At 46.6% G+C, this 19164-nt stretch overlaps 1 long non-coding RNA gene across 1 annotated transcript; it reads left to right on the forward strand.

The window, feature by feature from the left end:
- Positions 1–8143: 8143 nt before the first annotated feature.
- LOC123411358 lies at positions 8144–12375 on the forward strand. Its single transcript, XR_006613248.1, has 11 exons — positions 8144–8247; positions 8342–8403; positions 8827–8918; positions 9462–9527; positions 9617–9660; positions 9797–9864; positions 10739–10843; positions 11031–11310; positions 11399–11554; positions 11648–11805; positions 11905–12375. It is a non-coding gene; the product is annotated as an uncharacterized LOC123411358 (long non-coding RNA).
- Positions 12376–19164: the final 6789 nt, after the last annotated feature.

Raw genomic sequence — 19164 nt, forward strand, 5'->3', positions numbered from 1 at the left:
CTGGCCGCCTCCTGGCCTAGGTTTTGCGCCTATATATTCCCAAATATTCCACAAAAAATCAAGGGAGCCTCGAAAATACTTTTCCGCCGCCGCAAGCTTCTGTTTCCCCAAGATCTCATCTGGAGATCCTTCCCGGCGCCCTGCCGGAGGGGATTTTGGAGGTGGAGGGCTTCATCATCATCATCATCGCCCCTCCAATGACTCGTGAGTAGTTCACTTCTGACCTACGGGTCCGTAGTTAGTAGCTAGATGGCTTCTTCTCTCTCTTGGATCTTCAATACAAAGTTCTCCATGATCTTCATGGAGATCTATCCAATGTAATCTTGTTTGGCGGTGTGTTTGTCGAGATCCGATGAATTGTGGACTTGTGATCAGATTATCTATGATATATATTTGAGTCTTTGCTGATTTCTTATATGCATGATTTGATATCCTTGTAAGTCTCTCGGAGTCTTGGGTTTTGTTTGGCCAACTAGATCTATGATTCTTGCAATGGGAGAAGTGCTTGGTTTTGGGTTCTGCCATGTGGTGACCTTTTCCAGTGACAGTAGGGGCAGCAAGGCACACATCAAGCAGTTGCCATCAAGGGTAAAAAGATGGGGGGTTTTATCATTGGTTTGAGATTATCCCTCTACATCATGTCATCTTGCTTAAGGCGTTACTCTGTTCTTATGGACTTAATACACTAGATGCATGCTGGATAGCGGCCGACGTGTGGAGTAATAGTAGTAGATGCAGAAAGTATCGGTCTACTTGTTTCGGACGTGATGCCTATAGAAATAATCATTGCATAGATATCGTCACGACTCTGCACAGTTCTATCAATTGCTCGACAGTAATTTGTTCACCCACCATCTACTTGCTTTCATGAGAGAAGCCACTAGTATACACTACGACCCCCGGGTCTATTCACATCCATCGTTTACACCTCCGCTTTTACTTTGCTTTGTTACTTTGTTGCTTTCAGTTCTCACTTGGCAAACAATCTATAAGGGATTGACAACCCCTTCATAGCGTTGGGTGCAAGCTTTTGTGTTTGTGCAGGATCTTGAGATACTCTTCCGCCGGATTGATACCTTGCTTCTCAAACTGAGGGAAATACTTACCGTCCCTGTGCTACATCACCCTTTCCGCTTCGAGGGAACACCAACGCAAGGCTCCAAGGCCACGGGGGAAATCCTTTGCATACTTGCCTAGGAAGTCCCTTAAGGCGTAGCCGCAGCTGAAGAATTCCTGGTGCCGTTGCTGAGGAGTATCAAGCAACAGTCCTATTTCTGATGCCATTGGAAGGTCTTTTGTTGCAGTAGCAGAACTTGATGTTCCCATTTACTCTTAAACCCACTTCACCCCTCCCACGTAATCGACACATTATTGTAGTGTCGAGGGAGATAGTGTTGGTGTTACAAGGGCACAAGTTGGCATGATAAACGTAATGTGTGGTGTACACCCTGTCTTGACCATACACCAAGTTAAAAAAAAAACATGCCTCGGCCATATCATCTTGGATGGCGAGCATTAGCAGAAACTCCAATGTCACATCGATCCCAAAACAGTTGATGTGTCAGACAAACATGATATACACGTTAACACATGTGTCCATGCATGTACCCTTCCAACCACCTTTCAACTACGTGTTGACACGTATAGCATAGCTTTATTGTGCTACCATCACTGAACTACACAAGATACACACATCAACACATATGTATACATGCATGTATGCTTGTACCCTTTCAACTCCATTTCAATTGTTGTCAGCTCAACAATGCGTATGCACAACATGCATTTGTGTACCTTAATTGAAGTGAAATATGTCATAATAAAATGCCATGGAATTTAACAAGATTCAAAATCCACTTTGAATGCACTAATTAATGCATGTTAGTGCGTGTAGCTCTTTATTTGCCTACATTTTTTGTCATTATTTACTCTTAAATGCCCTCGATCCCTCTCACATAATCAACAAACTGTTGTAATATAGATGCACACGACATTGGTGTTAAAGGGCAGAAGTTGGCATGGTCAATGTAGTGTGTAGTATACACCCCATCTTCACTAGACACCAAGTTAATGAAACATGCCATGATAACATCATCTTGGTCAGCGAGTATCATTGTGAATTCCAACAATAAGGCCGGCCCCAAGATGGCAGGCGTGTTGATAGACGCGGTATAACTTCATCATGCAACCATTGTCGGACTACACATGATATGCATGTTAACACATGTATGCATGCATGTACTTTTTCCACCACATTTCAACTATGTGTCAACAAGCATAGTGTAGATTCATTGCACTACATGGTATGCACATCAACAATATGTATGCATGCATGCATGCATGTACCCTTTCATAACCCTTTCAATTGTCCATAGCTGAACAATAGTATTGCATGTATCAAAACACCACCCATGCGCATTAGATCCCTTTAATATGCACTTAGATATAACCCTCCAATGCATTTTATCTTATTGTTGTATCATAAGATCTCTCATTTTTTGTGTATTATGCGAGAAAAATTATGTGTTATCTTGACCTTGATGGTAACAAATATATGTAGATTAAGATATGGTAACTCTCTCTTTCATCATTATGCACGGTTAAATATGACATTTTCTTAGGTGTCATGACTAACATATAGTTCTTTATGAGAATCGGGTCTACCCTCATGGGCATGCATTCATGTACCTCAAGGCAGACCTAGTGCAATATATCTTAAGTTATACTTAAACATTTGTTGAATTTAATTAGATATAGCAGCCCGATTGCACTATATCTTAGGGCAATCCTGATAGTTGGCTCTTAGCATAGTCTCATAGACAAAAACTTGATGTGGCACCGCAATTAAAGATGAGGTAGAAGGGAGCTCTATGTAAGTGGAGATATATATGTATGTTACCTCGTTTCCGGATACATCATAAATTATATTATAATCTGATGTGGCTAATCTCTCTATTCCTTTCTCCCCACGACTAGTCCATAAGGTAGACATGCTAATATGATCCCCAAAACATTAAATGCAATATTACTTATGACATTAATATTCCCGATGGCAAGTTCTACCCGAGAGATGTTGACTATGCATGTTGACCTGTTGTTCTTTTACCCTTCACGAAAACCAGGTACCATATGAACGAGTTCTCTTTTAGGAACTATCCTAGGACTTCACATGAACTTTTTAGTCTCAGACACTCTAGCTCTAAATTGACAGTTGAGAGGTGGAGCTCTGAAGAATATGTTTAACATCCTAAATTAGGAGCCATTCCACCCTTACCCTACCTAGGTTAAACTTGTCCTTACATGTTGCATCCCTCATAACTGGATCTTCAATGAGGTTGGGATGAACTTGTGTTGAAGGAGGAAGATGTGACGCCCGATGATGTTGTCAGCTCCAGCCATAGTGTGGAGGCATTTGAAAATGAAGTCTAGAATAACAAAAAGATGGAGTGGTCACGGACAATATGGAATAACAGAGGTAAGATAATAATCTGAAGAATAGGAAGAAGAGGCAGCGGCACAAGAAAGAAGCAACATCAACAAGAAGAGGACGAGCATGGACTTCCACCTAGCTAGCATGGATGAACTTTCTCCTATTCAGCCATATGGCTCTTTTACTGTCATTTGATAGTAGTTAGGATAAAGTACCATTTGTTTTCTAGCTAGGACTAAGACAATGATGATCACATCTTATGTCGTTTGTAACCAAACAACATGTAGTTGGTCTAACAACTTCAAGGTAGTCAACCAAACATAAAAATTGTTTTCCTTAGAGAGATAGCCTAAATGTAACCAAACTATACAAATGTTAATTTTTCTTTTCCTTTCGTTTAGAGCATCTACAACTGGACCTTTCAAAACCATTTCAAATGCCCGGATAGGTCGCTTGGTCACTGACAGGTCACAAAAAAGCGACCCAGACAGGTGCCTCAAATGGACCTCAAACGCTCAGACCGACCAACACCCCTCATATTCAACCCAAATATGGGGTGGATATGGGGGCGCCCTAGGCGCATCCGTCACGTTGGACCTAGCCCACGTTGGCCCACCTGACCCCACATATATTCCTTGCCGTCCGCTTATCGGACAAAACCCTAGCCACTTCACTCCCCTCTCCTCCACTCCCCTCCGCCACCCGAGCTCACCTTCGGTGATCTCCGGCCTTCTCCGACATGGAGGGCAACGGATCCGAGTCCTTCACCTCCAGATCCGTTGACCCCGGGCTCATCCCACACGGCCGCGAGGAGGAGATGATTGTCCGACTTGCGCCCCACCACTCCCGGCAGGTGGCCGCCCGACGAAAGCGCTCGGACTACTTCCATCGGGAATCCACAGTGTCCGCACAATCGATGCATGGCTCCATCATCTCTGCCTCATCGGAGGTGGTGTTGTCGGTATGGTGACCGAGTGCGGCGGCGGACGCGGAACCCCTTCGTTGGTACACTCGGACGCAAACGTGACGCGACGTCCGCACCGTGCGAGGTAGAAGACACGGGAGGTGGCGGAAGCCCTCATGGCGGTGGACGTTGCGGAGGCGGAGTCACACTCTCCGGCGCCCCGTATGATGAACTAGTGTGGGCGCCGCAACCACGTCTTGGTGGACGTCGGCGCCTCCCATGAGGGATCCGTCATCGATCTCATTTCCACTGACACCGTTCGGGTTACGGACTTCGACGAGAAAGAGTAGGGTATGAGAGGCGATGGGATCTCAACTCCCGTGAGCCGACTAGTGTCCCATGTCCTACTCTACCTCGCCGGCGAGGGGACCGACACTACGAGGGGAGCAACAAACCATCGGACATGGGCATTATAATTGAAAGTATCTGGTTATAGGTTACATTTTTTGAGGATTACTATGCAAACATGTCCGTGGACATTCCAGGGATCAGATTTGCCCGTTCTTAGAGCAATTCCAACCACACAACCCAAATACACATGCATTTTGTTTGTGTTTTGTCCGCGTTTTGTCGACATGTCCGCTCATTTTGTAAATGGTTCGGCCGTGTGTCCAATGGAATGAACCAAATCTCGTCCTCGCGGCTGGCCAGCATCCATTTTTCCAGATTTGAACGTTATTTCTATTTCATCAAATGCATTTCGGTAGATACATTTTTTTACCAAGTCTTCGCTAGATTAGAAGACCAACGAACTTCCATAACTGCTCCTACTAGCTGAACTAAGATCTTCTCTATGTCTTCGTTATTGATCTGTGGATTTTTGAGCTTAACAATGTCTTTCTTCTTTGATGTAAAGAAGTATGAGGTTGCTTCCTCTTTGGTCTCTTCTTTAATCTCATCTATATCTTTAATTCTAGATAGAAGTGCACGCACATCTAGCAAATTTCATGAGATCAATAGATCGATGTATTCTTTTTCCCAATACCAAAAGTTACATTCATACTACACACAATTGAGCAAATAAGCTACCAAAATTGCATCGAATCATCAAAGAGCAAAAGACCGAACGAAAATCACACCCCGTCGGTTGTGCACTTCACAAACACCCAACCGGGATGTTCCGAAGTCCAAGAAACGCGATGGACGACCTACAACGGGCAGTCGTCGCACATTATGAACGATAATGGTGAGGCGGCAAGCTTCTGGGCCAGTGCCGAGCCAGGGCGACGACCGGTCTGGCCTTGCCGATGAACCTGCGACGGGCGAGACTCGAGCGGCTGGAGACGGATTGAGCGCCTGCATGCGGCGCCAAGGGATTGCTCAGGCCTGGTGGACCGGCACCCATCCAGTCCATGGCAAGTGTAGTCCGCCTGTGGCCGGATTCGGCAAATCCCGCTGGCGGGATGCGTAAAATTTCACAGTCGCCGCCGCAGATCCACCACTAGTACTGCCGCACCGAGACAAAGGAGGCACCCCATCGGTGGATTTGCTGCTTTGTTGCTGGAGAGCTGGGGTGGCCGGGGAAAATGGGGTCGTTGGCCTAGGATTTGTATGCTTATGGACGGCGGGTGGGAGAAGGGGATAAGAAGGGGAGACTGTAACGTCGACTTGCGAGCCAGGGGAAGGAGCTCGCGCGCGCGAGGCGCGTGTCCGCTTCGTATCCACGTCGATGTATTTGACATTGAAATTTAAGCCTAAAATGAATCTCAGATGCAAAAGGACTCACGCGCATCTGTTTAAATTGGTACATTGGAGCAACCCCACGCAACGACCCATTTTGTCCGTTTGGGTAATCCGAACACAAAAGCTGGCCCAACGGGATGACCCAAACGAACACGCGTGTCCGCCTGCTGTCCGCTCGTTGTCCATCTCAATCCAAACTGGACACAAAATTGGGCAACAAATGGGTTCACGACGGACAAAACTGGGCGCTCCCGTCGTCCGCTCCTCCCCTGTCGTGTCCGCCCTGGTACCACCTATCAGCGGTCTGCCGCCTCCTCCTCTCGTTCATCTCCACGTCGCCGGCGAAGCCAAGCTTCTTGGAGAGCAGCCAACCGATGCCCCAGTCCCACCAATGCTTGAGCGGGCCGCCGGCAAACCCGACGGCGATCGATGGCGTGGACGCGGAGGAAATGGGCTGGATCTAGATCGAGATCGAAACCTATGGATAGGATTCCACAGATTCCTGTCGAGATCGAGATGGAGATCGAGGAGTCCGCGAGACGGCACAACACGAATCCTCCCCGTCCCATTCCCCTCGCCCCCAGAAACAGAAAACCACCCCAACGGTAGCAGGTCAGGGGAATAAAAGAAGAGCAGGCATCAAGCAACGCAACACAAGAGCGCTCTGATCCGATACCCTGCCCCGCCCGCCCGATCCTGAGTGTAGTTGAAAGCTTTGGGGAGGAGGTTGCGTGTTGGTTCCAGCCAGAGAGGCGGCATGAGATGGACGTCAGCCGCGTTTGCATCTCGTGCGTTGGGTTCGTTCACCGGTCACCAGTGTCCGCATCTTGTCCGTTAGACGGACGGGTGACTCAAACGGACAAAATTCGAAAAAAATCGTGTTTGTTTGGATCTTTTCGTTGAAATTGTTTTGTAGATCGATTTTTGCGTTGGCGACGATTTAAAGGGGACGAAATGGGTGGCCGCGCCGTTGGAGTCGCTCTTATGTCCAGACCAAGTTATGCAAAATGCCAAAAGATGGCAAGCAAACCTGTTAATATTCTTCCTCCATCGCTCCATGCGTGTGGGCAGCCCCACCGCCAGCCCACCTGCCCAGCTCTGTCTGCTTCCCCCTCCCCTCACCAACCTCCACCGCCGCCGCCGCCGCCGTGCTCCTATCCCCCATCCCTCCCCGGCCTCCTCTACGCGCTCCACGACCGAAGGGGGCGTAACACTGGCTGCTCTCCCCGCCGCCGCCCCTGGACAAGTTCGGCGTACGGAGGCTTGATGGGTTGCTAGCCGCCCGTCTCCCGCGGCGCGGGCAGCGTGGCCTCGGCGCGGCGGCCAGGGGCACACCGACTTGGACGACCCATCGACAACGCTGCTGCAGCGCGTGCGAGCGCACCTCCCGACATCGACGCAGGTGGCGGGCCTCCTGACCCTGCTCATCGCCGGCGCGGCGCTGCTGGTGCTGGCGGGGCTGACCCTCACGGCCGCAGTGGTGGCGCTCGTCTTCCTCGGCCCGATGGCGCCCCTGACCAGCCGCATCTGTGTGACGTTCGGGTTCGTGCTCCTCGTGGTGGCCGCCGCGGCGCTCTGCGTCTCCGGGTTCGCGGTGGCCGCCCTCGCCGCGGTTACCTGGGCGTACCGGCAACTCACCCCGTGACCGCCGCGCGTTGGTCCACCCCTCGTCTCACCTGTCGGAGCATGAATCGGGAGCTGCAGGGGGAATTGGAAGGTGAGGGGATCGGGAGTCCGATCGCTTGGGCGCAGCACGGGGCATGCCTAGGGGAGCCCGGCCGCAGCAGGGAGGCCGGTCATGGAGAGGGGCCGCGTGGACATCCGCGCTGGTCGTCCCCTTCGAGGCCGCCACCGACCGCCTCACTCCCCGGCTCCTGACACGCCCCTTTGGCGAACGCCACCAAGAGCAGCGCGCATCTCAATTCCCCATCCCTCCTCGTCATGAGCAGCAGCGGAGGGAGGAGCACGCCCCCCCTGGACCACACTGTGGTGCCGGAGTCCGTTGGCAATGGCAGGTGCGCTCCCGGCCTCATTCTCTCTCTCGTGCGAACGCTCATCCATTGGGACGCCGACGCTGGTTTGGTTTCATAGTGTGTCTCTGACATGGTACATGAGGAGTCCACGATGTATTGCTGTGTCTAATACAGTATATTTGTTGGACTTTCCTCAGGTAGGCGGTGATAATTACTAGTAGTATTCTGCAGAAGGCAGGCAGTATATATATATAGATGGTAACTGTATGCAGTTTTGTGTTGTCACTGCAGTTCGTTTATCGGGAGACGAGTCGCGTGCTGCAGGTGGCGTGGGAGGAGAACAGGCATCAGAGGTACCTCTCTTTCGCTAATGAATGCAGTATTGAACCCAGGGTCAAACATATTATTCACATGGACAACTGTGACAGATGATCAGGTTTTTCTGAAAGATGTCACGGAATTAAGATGGTTGAAATATCATTTATATTATAGGTTGTAAATTTGAAAGAAGCAAGGGATTTCTCCAGCAGGGCAAGATTCATTTATGTTTTCATCGTTTGATAGTTTGATACTCTCCTAGTTTATCCCAGCAAATTAATGTCTTCTTGTGTTGTTGTTACCTAATGTACTAGGACATAATCAATGAAGAATAGTATACACAATTTCTAATCTCCCATATGTTTTGTCTAAATTCACAGAAATTCGAATGGCAGTTACTTTCAGTTGATCATTACCCAATCCTGACATGTTTGCCAATGCATGATTTAACTCTTCAGGCAGTCAATATAACAAGCGAGATGATGATGGTGCAAAGCAAATATTCTTAGGCGGTGAAAAGTTTTTGGCAGGGATACCAGGGGATTCTAATGTGAGTGTCTCGAATATGATTTGTCAACTTCGAGAATTTGTTAGTTGATGTCTTGGCTTCCTCGCTTATAAATTTTGTCGAGCATCAGATAACTCTGCAACGAACGGAGCAGAACAGTCCACTTGGCCTGGAGGTTCAGCTGCATGTTACTGGAGCTCTCTGTCCTGCTTTAAGTGAACTTTGTAATAATTATTGACCATAAAACTTTAGCTTGTCGTTCAGTTCCTGTTTGTATCAGTCAAACCTGAAACGCATTTTTGTCAGTTTTACGGGCTTTTCTTCGAGTCATAACTGGGGTATCTGAGGGCTTAGATAGAGCAGATTCAGATCCAAAGTCTCAACAGGTTTCTTTTTCTCATGTACTCCCTCCGTCCCTTAATATAAGAGCGATTTTGACACTACACTAGTGTCAAAAACGTTCTCATATTATGGGATGGAGGGAGTAGTTTTTATGATCGCATTCTATGTAGTAGAATTATCAGCCATAACACATATGGATATTTTTTTGCATTCTTACTCTTTTCCTTCTATTTTGCCGTGCAGAAGCAGCAGGATCTTCCATGGCGTCCTTTCTTGTAAACCACATATTCCTTTGCATTGAAGATGCTGGTAAGGACAAGCAGCCCAATCAACTATGAATATACTATTTATAGATACCTATAGTGACTTGTTCATTGAAATTTTGTTTGCGTCAACAGAATTTCAGCCTGAACTTCTAATGCAATCACTGTTCTTCTCACGGGTACATTTTTTGCTTGTCTATTGATTACTGTACGCTTCTCTGATTACATAATTATTCAGGCTTTCTTGTCGGAGATTTTTTGTATCGTAGTCACCTAGTGACATGATAACAACTGTTTTTCTCATTATTTTTGAAGGGTAGTATTTCATACAGGGTGAGTTCAAAAAACTTGTCGTGCATAAAGGTTGCTCGGCTGTTTCTGAGGTAAGATACATACCTTGTTTATAGTGACGAAACTACAAGTCATGAAATTTATAGTCATTTACTTACTCTGTTAAGTTAGATGCAAATCCAGTATAATTTGTATCTATGCACTTCTTATGTTACTTCGGCAATGTGAACTTCTCATATAACATTGATGGAGATTGTATTTGAGCTATGGATATAATGCTTTCAATCTTTTTGTCAGAACCTGTTAGGAATACATACCTTTGCTGTGTCTCATGTATGAATAATATTTCTATGTCAGACACATATTTTCGTCCTCCGTGGACATTGATACAACCATTTATACAAGCTGTTCCACAAGAATCTTTGCCCATCCCTGATTTTGGTGAATACTGATTATGCCTTCTTCTTTGTACTATTGCTATCATATCAAGTTATCAACCGTCCCAGGTCCTAGTCTATTATGTTACTTTATCAGGTTAAAAAATTGTCCTCCAATTTATCCATTTGGGACTTGGAATTCAGTACTGGAATTCCTTTATTTTCATTTTATCGTCTTGAGACCACTCTTCCATCACCTCCAAAGTTTGCTTCGAAAACAATCATCACATGCCAGCCTCTTATGGTGTTTTTTCTTCAAGATTAACAGTGAAACAGAATGTTCAACTTTCTGTTTGATTAAATATTGCCTGTAATTTTGCATTTTAGGTGACCTTTCAGGAACAATACTGTTTAAGAATTGCCTCATTCTCAGCTGATGGAGTTCGGCCCAATCATAGCGCCACATTTCCTGATTCCTTATTTAACAACCTGTTGTCTTCTCTGAAAGAGTTTGAGCTATCTGTTCCCGTTAGATGCTGAGGTGGACTGAGGTATACTGAGTCTTTACTGCATCATTTTGGTATTATAGGACATGATGGTGGTCCAGGAGAAGGCCTCTTGAGAGGACTGGAGGATTTATCTTCTGGTCCACTTGGGAAACTTTTCACACCATCTCACGTCACTGACAAGGATGGTAAGCATTTGCAACTTTCTAGATTGTAAAAGCTCTACTTTGGTTACTATTACTACTGAAACAATACACGGAGAAATGTTCCGAGTCCTTCTTTCAGATGGCCGAGGAAGATCTTCGTTTCTTGTTTTATTCCTTTCTTTTGTGTGAAAAGTGTTCCTCATTTTCCCCTCATCCCCTAATATTATAGAAGGAAGATCTGAAGACAATGACAAAAATTCAAAGTTTGAGCTGGGGGGTGCCAGATGATCTTGTTGTGTCAGTTCTGTTAAGAAATTAGTTGTTCGCACTTGAAGGGACAGAAGAAGCACGGGATTGACCTTCCCCTTGTAGTGGTGATCCTATTAGTAGGGATGATAAATGCAGGCATAAAGCTTCAGGAATCTGCATGTGTCAGGCAAAAGTAGTGACCAACCTAAGTTGGGAGGTGCAGAGAAGGTTCTGGACGATTTCCAGTGGAGAGATTTACGGTATATCCATGGCTGCCATACTTCTGTGTTTAATTTGGTGCTCTCCTTCTCTGTATTCTAATAGGCAGATATTTGGTGGTACCTTCAGGCTGGAATTGAAGGTTTACATGCAATAAAACCTTGCTTGAGAAATCAACTCACTGGAATGGAAAAATAAATAAAGGTCAATTAGGCGGTGGGAAACTGGGAATGCAAAGTGGATGATGGATAATGTAGTTATGTAGAGTTTTCTGTTAAAGAACCGGTAGGAATACTTCTTTCAATATTTTTGTCAAAACCAGTAGGGAATACACTGTTACTAGGTACCACAACTACTTATATCCATTTGAACATGCAGATTGAGCCTGTGGTAAAAGAAGAAGAGCTGGAGCACCTTTTCCATTATTTGCAGATCTCAAGGTGATGCAATGGGGAGGATCACTGCTGGAATTCTCGGGCCCCTTAAGTTTGATAAGTCTCTTAGCCAGGGAACCATCGAACAGCTGAGGAACTTTGGTATGGAATGAACTACTTTACATGCCCTGGGCTTCATATTATTTTTTGTGTTGCTCTTTTAATGATGTTCAAGTGTCTTACAAACTCGTGCTATTGCAGGAACTGGAGGCATGGACAATAGTTTTCTCAACTAATAGGTCAGCAGGCAGATCAGTTTTAGCAGCGTCGGCACCCCTAGGACCCCTGGGACTCTAATGTTTCATGCAGTCTTGAATGCGGCGTCCAAATAGGCCCGGAAAGCGACAATCGCCTTGCAACGGATCGACATTTCAGAATCCAATGCCAGATGTGCGTACCTAACCAACGCTGGAAGATGAGAGCCACAATGATGTGCGCCATTTCTCTTCTGTGTGCATCAGTTACATGTTCCTTGGGGTATAAAGGTGGAAGGGTGGAATAAAGGGTGGTCTTGGATTATGTTTTGTAACTGGAAGGGTGGGTAGCAGCAGAAAAAATTGTAGCTGGAAGGATGCAATGTAGGAGTGTGCTCGAAAGTAGGTCATTTGGAATTGTGGAATTGTGTATGATTTGCACATAGTGTTTTGCGCATAAGGTTTTATTTTTCGCTTACAGCTTACCGGAGGCCTGGATTATGTTTGCAGTATGCATAGTCAAAATATCTGATGTTCATTGCAAAATAAATTTCCTTTAGGTTTGGCACAAATTTGATGCAAGCATTCATTATTCAGTTCTTCTGTCATTCGAAATTTTATGCTTGTAATGGTATGTTTAGTCTGAAATCGGAATGGAAAATGGTAGAAAGGGGAACATATTGTCTGCAGTGGTTTTAAAACAATATTGCGATTTTTTTGTTTTTTACTTGATGAAAACGATGGGTTGAAAGAAACCATGTTTTTTAAATGAAATGGCCCAAGAATTGTGGGAACGAGGCATTTTCTGTGGTCTAGTTGTGAGGATCTCGCTACTAATTTCACTTGATCAACCAAATTCAGTGTTTTTTAAATGAAATGGCCCAAGAATTGTGGGAACGAGGCATTTTCTGTGGTCTAGTTGTGAGGATCTCGCTACTAATTTCACTTGATCAACCAAATTCAGTGTTTTTTAAATGAAATGGCCCAAGAATTGTGGGAACGAGGCATTTTCTGTGGTCTAGTTGTGAGGATCTCGCTACTAATTTCACTTGATCAACCAAATTCAGATACAACAACTAGTGAAATTTACAGAAAAATTGCAAGGATGAATAAGGTCGATATCGGGATCGAATGGTACTCGCAGTTCCTTGAGTAAGGTCGATATAGTCGTTATCGTGGCTGATCGGGGTCCGGTCGAAAAACCCGTTGAGTGGTTGAGGGAGTGGTGTTGGTCAGCATGGCCTTGGTTGAAGTAGAACGCGAGGTTGAATGGGTGCCCAAGAACCTCAATCAGATAAAAGACACTTGATTGACCCAGCATGTACCAATGATTCGAGCTTCTGAAGAATGCGCACGAAAAACTGGATACATCCAACGTACAAAGAGAACAGGGCACCCAGGCAATCAGTATAATAGCAGAGCACTCACTTGGGTTATCAGTTGGAAAAATGCCTTGACCCATGCATAGCTCGTACTACAAGCAATTGTCAGGTCAAATGAAATGTTGCCAGAACCTATTATCATATCAATCATTTCCAAGAGTGCCAAACGACTGAAGGTCTGACATCACCATCATACGGCTGAAGATCCAATCAATCCTCCATTAATTGCTGCATCTCAAAACCGTGTTCATTACCACCGGCAGAACATCCCCAGTTAAACTGATCCCAAGGCTCTTGCGCGACAAACTGAACCCAAGAACAACAAGAATTACCCTGTGCCGTCATGTATGCAAAACATGCAAGTACATACTCTATTCGAGTTGAGATTTGTTGAATCAGGGCCAAAATCTCCAAGTAATAGCAACAAGGGCCAGCGATTATTGTACACTCTGGCTGCACGAATAGAATACCAATCACTTGCAATTCGATAGCGCCGAACATTGATTGTACTGTATAATTACCACTCCCTGTAAACTCCAAATCGCTCAAAAATTGCCCAATCACTGAACTCATAATTAGTTGCATTTTACCGGACTGTCTCTTCGTACTAATTAACTCTGGGTATTTGCTTCTTTCTGCTTGCTCCCCAAGGTTCCGAAGGGATAACAATTTATGCCGCAAGAACAGTTCATTCCTCAACTCAAGTACATCATCTCCTTGACCCCAAGGAAACAGAACTATCAAGAAAAACCACTTCACTAATAGTACATGGGTGATCTTTGGGAGCAAACAACAGTTGCACTGATTGTCAAGCCCACAACAATATACAAAAACAGTGAGCTGGATACTGAGGAAAATAGTAGAAGCCAAACCAGTGAAATTACTGTTATATGCACACCAGCCTTCCTACCATTTTCCTGCCCAAGAATGCACAACCACAGTCCAGGCTGCAAGTTGCCCATCCTGGAAAACCAAGCCATCTCCCACTGGAGTAATAATGTACAGTATTTTCATAGCTTGAATAAGCACAACAAATGTTGAAATAGGCATGAAGGTCAGTAGGTTGCATTGGCATACTTAAATTCCCCAAGATTGCCACTTCTTGCTGAACTTGCCAACACACTGATATCCTCAGAAACTGCATTAAGCCAACCAAAATTGCAGCAGTAATTAGCCTGTGGATCTTGGTTCCAGGATCCCATGGTGAGATAAACCTTGCACTATTTGTGACATACAGTGATAAGAACATGTAATTCTGCAAACCACTCATCATATCTCCCAGATCAGAAACAACGAGAAACAACAAGTGCGAGGTTTCAGGAGACCACCAAGTCAGGTAGGTTAGGTCGGCCAGAACTGGACCATGGATAAATTGTGTTCAAGAGTATCCAGCAGCATGTAGAATACTTCAGCCAGTGACATTTCAATTGGTTCACAAAACTGATTCAGTGGTACCCCAATTTCATACTGCACAGCTAAGTGAACTCCAGGAGAATGTACAATATTTACCTCAACTAGTTTCCTAAGTGCAACACCACCATCAGAATATCCCCAAGCAATCTTCCATTGAAAAAAAAAAAATTCAGAACCAGTTTGATACGTACACCTTAAGAGCCGCCCTTGAATCCGAGCAAATCAGACTACTAGTTGTTCTGATTAACGTGTTCCTGTTTGTCAACTTGATTTGACGTACAACCACATGCATCATGCATCATCTGAGCCTCCAAACTTTTAAGTAATATTAAGCGCTCCTTTTCGAAAAAATATGAGCCTCCAAAATCAAGGTCCTCTCAGTCCCATAACCCCTCCACGGAGGCGTCTTACCCTCGGCGATGATGTCCGGGCATGCATTCCATCGAGCACTTGATGGGCGCCAGCAAGTCGACCTTGAGGAGAGGACGGGTTGCAGTGGGGTGGTCGATCGTGCCTTTCGTAGGTGTTGGAGCAGGATGTGACACGCCCTCCAGAGTACTGAACTACCGATAGTGATATGGATTATCTGTTTTCTTACTGTGTAGGTGTAGCTATGGAGCATGAGCAGGATGACAGCCTGAAAGTGGAGGCAGAAGAGAACTCGACGGAGCTTACGGATCACTCACAAAAGGAGCACCATATCCAGTCCAAGCTAGTCTGGGATGAGTTCGAGCCCATCTTTCTGAACGACAAGGTTCAGCTTGCAGAGTGCATGAGCTGGCACCGTCGTCTCTTCAGCTGTCTGCGTCGGCATCTAGAAACCTGCATGCCGAGCTAAAACCGAAAGTGGCAGACAGGCCATGGAAGGATTCCCACTCCTTGGCTCGTACCAGATGTTCCAAGGTTGAAGAAAGAGATGGCCTAATCCATGAACCAAGAATCACATTATCAAGTTTTTTTTCTTCTTTTTTTAGAAAAGGAGGAATACCTCCGACCTCTTCATGAGAGAGATGCATGCGGTCCTTTTATTATCAAGATGAGGCCAAAATGAGATCATGCAACAATTTCCCTTGTCAATTGCGCGGATACTTTAGAAACGACGCGTTTCCAGCCGGATACATATACTGCCCCGATATGGTGCGATACGTATCCCTCAAATTTTTTATTTAAAAAAAGAAAGTTAGTTTTTGATACTCCTGGTCCTGGGATACTGCTGCGATATATTTTGGAGCGTTCGACGTGAAATCCTCTCAAAAGTAAAGGTGCACCTTCTCAAAGTTTCAGCATGGGCGCGAATTCATGTCAAAAGATGACTGTCAATGTTCTTCTTCAGCTGAAAAGTGAGAAAGAGAGAGTTGATACACTGATTGAGAGCACCAAACATTGGAAAATCCCAGTATATATCAACCGATGGAAATGGACAAGTGCAAGAAAAATAAAGGGGAGTAATCGCATGCTTTGACATGGAAGCTCCTTACATTTTCATATATGCTCCCCCCATTTCTAAATATAAATTTTTTAAAAGATTTTACTAGAAAATTACATAGGAGCAAAATGAGTGAATGTATACGAAAATGCGTTTTGGTGGCCGCGCTCTCTGAAGGCCGAAGTCAGCCTCGTCAGTGTTTGCTGTGATCCGTGCCACCCTGGTACCAAACCAGCGTATTTATCTGTATTCTGCGTAATAGACCGATACATGGTGACCGTATTCGGTAGGATTTAGAAAGTGCGGCTAGGTACCCAGCAGGCACAAGAGCTGCACACAGTTGCAACTCACCTGGCATGGACGTGGGCACACGTTACAATCACACAATCACACAAACTACGACCTTACAATCACACAAACCGATCAGACTCTGCCCTACACCGCCAAAACCCCAACCACACCCCCCCCACCCCCTAACAAAAAAGGCAAAATAAACTAACACTGAAACCTTCATATATACCAGTAAAAAACAATGAACGGCAAGAGACAAATGCTTAGATGCAGGATTCTCTTTCTTTTTATTAACCCCGCCGCTGCAACTCACCGCCATAGTGTGTTCAATGTTTCAAAAACAGCATGCAAGCCGGCACAAATTTCTCAAAAAGAAATAAATGACAACGATTTTTGAAGAGTGTTACCAGCGAGTCTAGCAGGAGCCTTTAAAGTTGTTGATGAGCACACCCTCCGCGTCCCCATCCTCTGCCATACGCCCAACGGTGTTGCGATGATCAGCCATGTCATTTGAGTCGCCGACTACCTTAGTATCCCCCACCTCTCGGATCTGCTCTTGGTCACCGTCCCCATCTATTGCTTCAGAAGAAATCACATCTATGGAACGCCCTCAAGCTTCGTGGATGGAAACAACTACTGATTCCACAACAACTAAACTGTCACCCAAGATCTTACCCGCATCCCCTCTTGGAACTAATCTGCAGGATAACAAATCTAATTCCAGTGAGACCCGAAGGAAAGATCGAGTGAAAAAAGTAACCTCTTTTCACGAGCATTGGAAAAGAACAATGGGTATAATGTCATGCAGGAAACTAACCTAGATTCGGCTTTCTCGAAGAAGAACTCAAGCCCATTCATGAAGAATCGCTCGCCTCACCGCTAAGCACGTAAAAGGGGAACATATCAGACCGAGATGGATAACATCTACCTCCTGTATTTAATTTATCTGAACTGGCAGATGGGCCCATATCCAAGGATTTTAATACCTCAATAGACCAACAACGCCCCACGACCTACTCGTGTTGTTTTCTTAAATCAGCCCAACAGGCACATTACGTGCATGCACACACACGGTAGCGCCTGAGGGACATGTACAACGACAGCACCAGTGCATTCGGTACCTCTGTATTTTGATATAAGCCAGTGTATAAACGCACATCGCATCGCTTGAATGCACGTATGCACGATTACGGCCTGCAGGCCGCTCGGCCTCCAACCGTCTGCACTCTGAATGTATATTTCTTTAAAATATATCTATATACATTCGTATATAGTCTTTTAGTGAAATCTCTAGAAAGACTTATATTTAGGAACAGAAGGAGCATAAACGTATCTCTGTATCCTGATTTTCAGAAAATTGGGTTATCCCGGCCGTATTGTTAGACTAACTCTATGTGTAACGTTGCACACCTTGTTTATAGGATCTCGGGAGAGCCCACGTCAGCCTCTGGCACATGTATAGGATGTGGCAACTCTCCCCATATAAACCCATCCATGTAATCTTTTGTACATCAAAAATTATTCTCTCCAACTTGGTATCAGACTACAGGTCTCCATGGCCGAGCCCGACGCTATCTCCTCCTCTTTTTCCGCTGCTCTGAGCTCCGGCTCCACACCGGCCGCCGCATCCTCCATGGCGTCCCACGCAGCCTCTGCTGTCTCGGCCTCTCCCGCGGCGCCACCACCACCGCCGCCGCCCTTCATCTTCCACGGCTCCTCTCCAGCCACCGGATCTCAGTTCGCACCACTCTTCACCTCCCCACCGCCACCATCAACACCGGCGCCACCACCACCTCGCCACCCCATTTTCTCCGACCACATCATCAACCACATCAAGTTCCTTCTGAACCCCTCCGACCACAATTATCATAAGTGGAAATCCTTCTTCCTCATGGTCTTGGTCCGCTACGGCGTCCTCTACCTCATCGAACACCCACCGCCTCCCAACACCGATGCCGCCTATCTAGAGCTCGACGCCCACGTCGCCCTCTGGCTCTACCCACTCTCGCCGATCCCATGATCGATTATGTCGTCGGCGCCACCACCACATATTCCATCTGGAAGAAGATCCTTGACTTCTTCCTCTCCAATCGTGCCGCCCGGTTCATGGTTCTTAACCGCCAATACCGCAACCTGAAGGAGGGCGATCTCTCCGTCTCCGAGTACGCCCGCCGCATGAAGCTCCTCACCGACGGCCTCGCCGACATCGACCACGCCGTCACTGAAACCGATCTTACCACTCAGTTCCTTCACGGCCTCGACAAGCGCCTCGACACCATTTGCGTCGTCCTCGGCGACCAGGAGCTGCCCTTCGACACCGTCCTCTCTCTCGTCGTCCTCGCCGAGGAAACGCAGGCGCAGCGCGCCGCTGAGGAGAGCGCCTCGGCCTTCGCCCTGCCCGGCGGTGACCGTGGCTCTGGTGTTGCCGCAGCCGACCGCGCCCCGTCCGACCGCTCTGGTGGTAACCGCCCCCAAGGCCCTCCGCATCCACCCCCACATCCCTCTGGACGTGGACGCGGTGATCGCTCCGCCGACGGTGATCGGGGCCGAGGCCGTGGACGTGGCCATGGTCGCGGGCGCGGTGACTCCTCCGGTCGCGGCCAGCCCTCCCAACCGGCGTTCTCACCCTTCACAGGCTACTTTGCGCCCTACGGCATGGCCTTGCCGTCGCCCCGCCCCGGCTGGGTCCCTCCAAATGCCGCTGGCGTTCTCGGGCCCCGGCCCGGCGCGCACGCTCATGCCTACCCATGCACTC

The sequence above is a fragment of the Hordeum vulgare genome, chromosome 7H (assembly GCF_904849725.1).
Source record: "Hordeum vulgare subsp. vulgare chromosome 7H, MorexV3_pseudomolecules_assembly, whole genome shotgun sequence".
NCBI lineage: Eukaryota > Viridiplantae > Streptophyta > Magnoliopsida > Poales > Poaceae > Hordeum > Hordeum vulgare.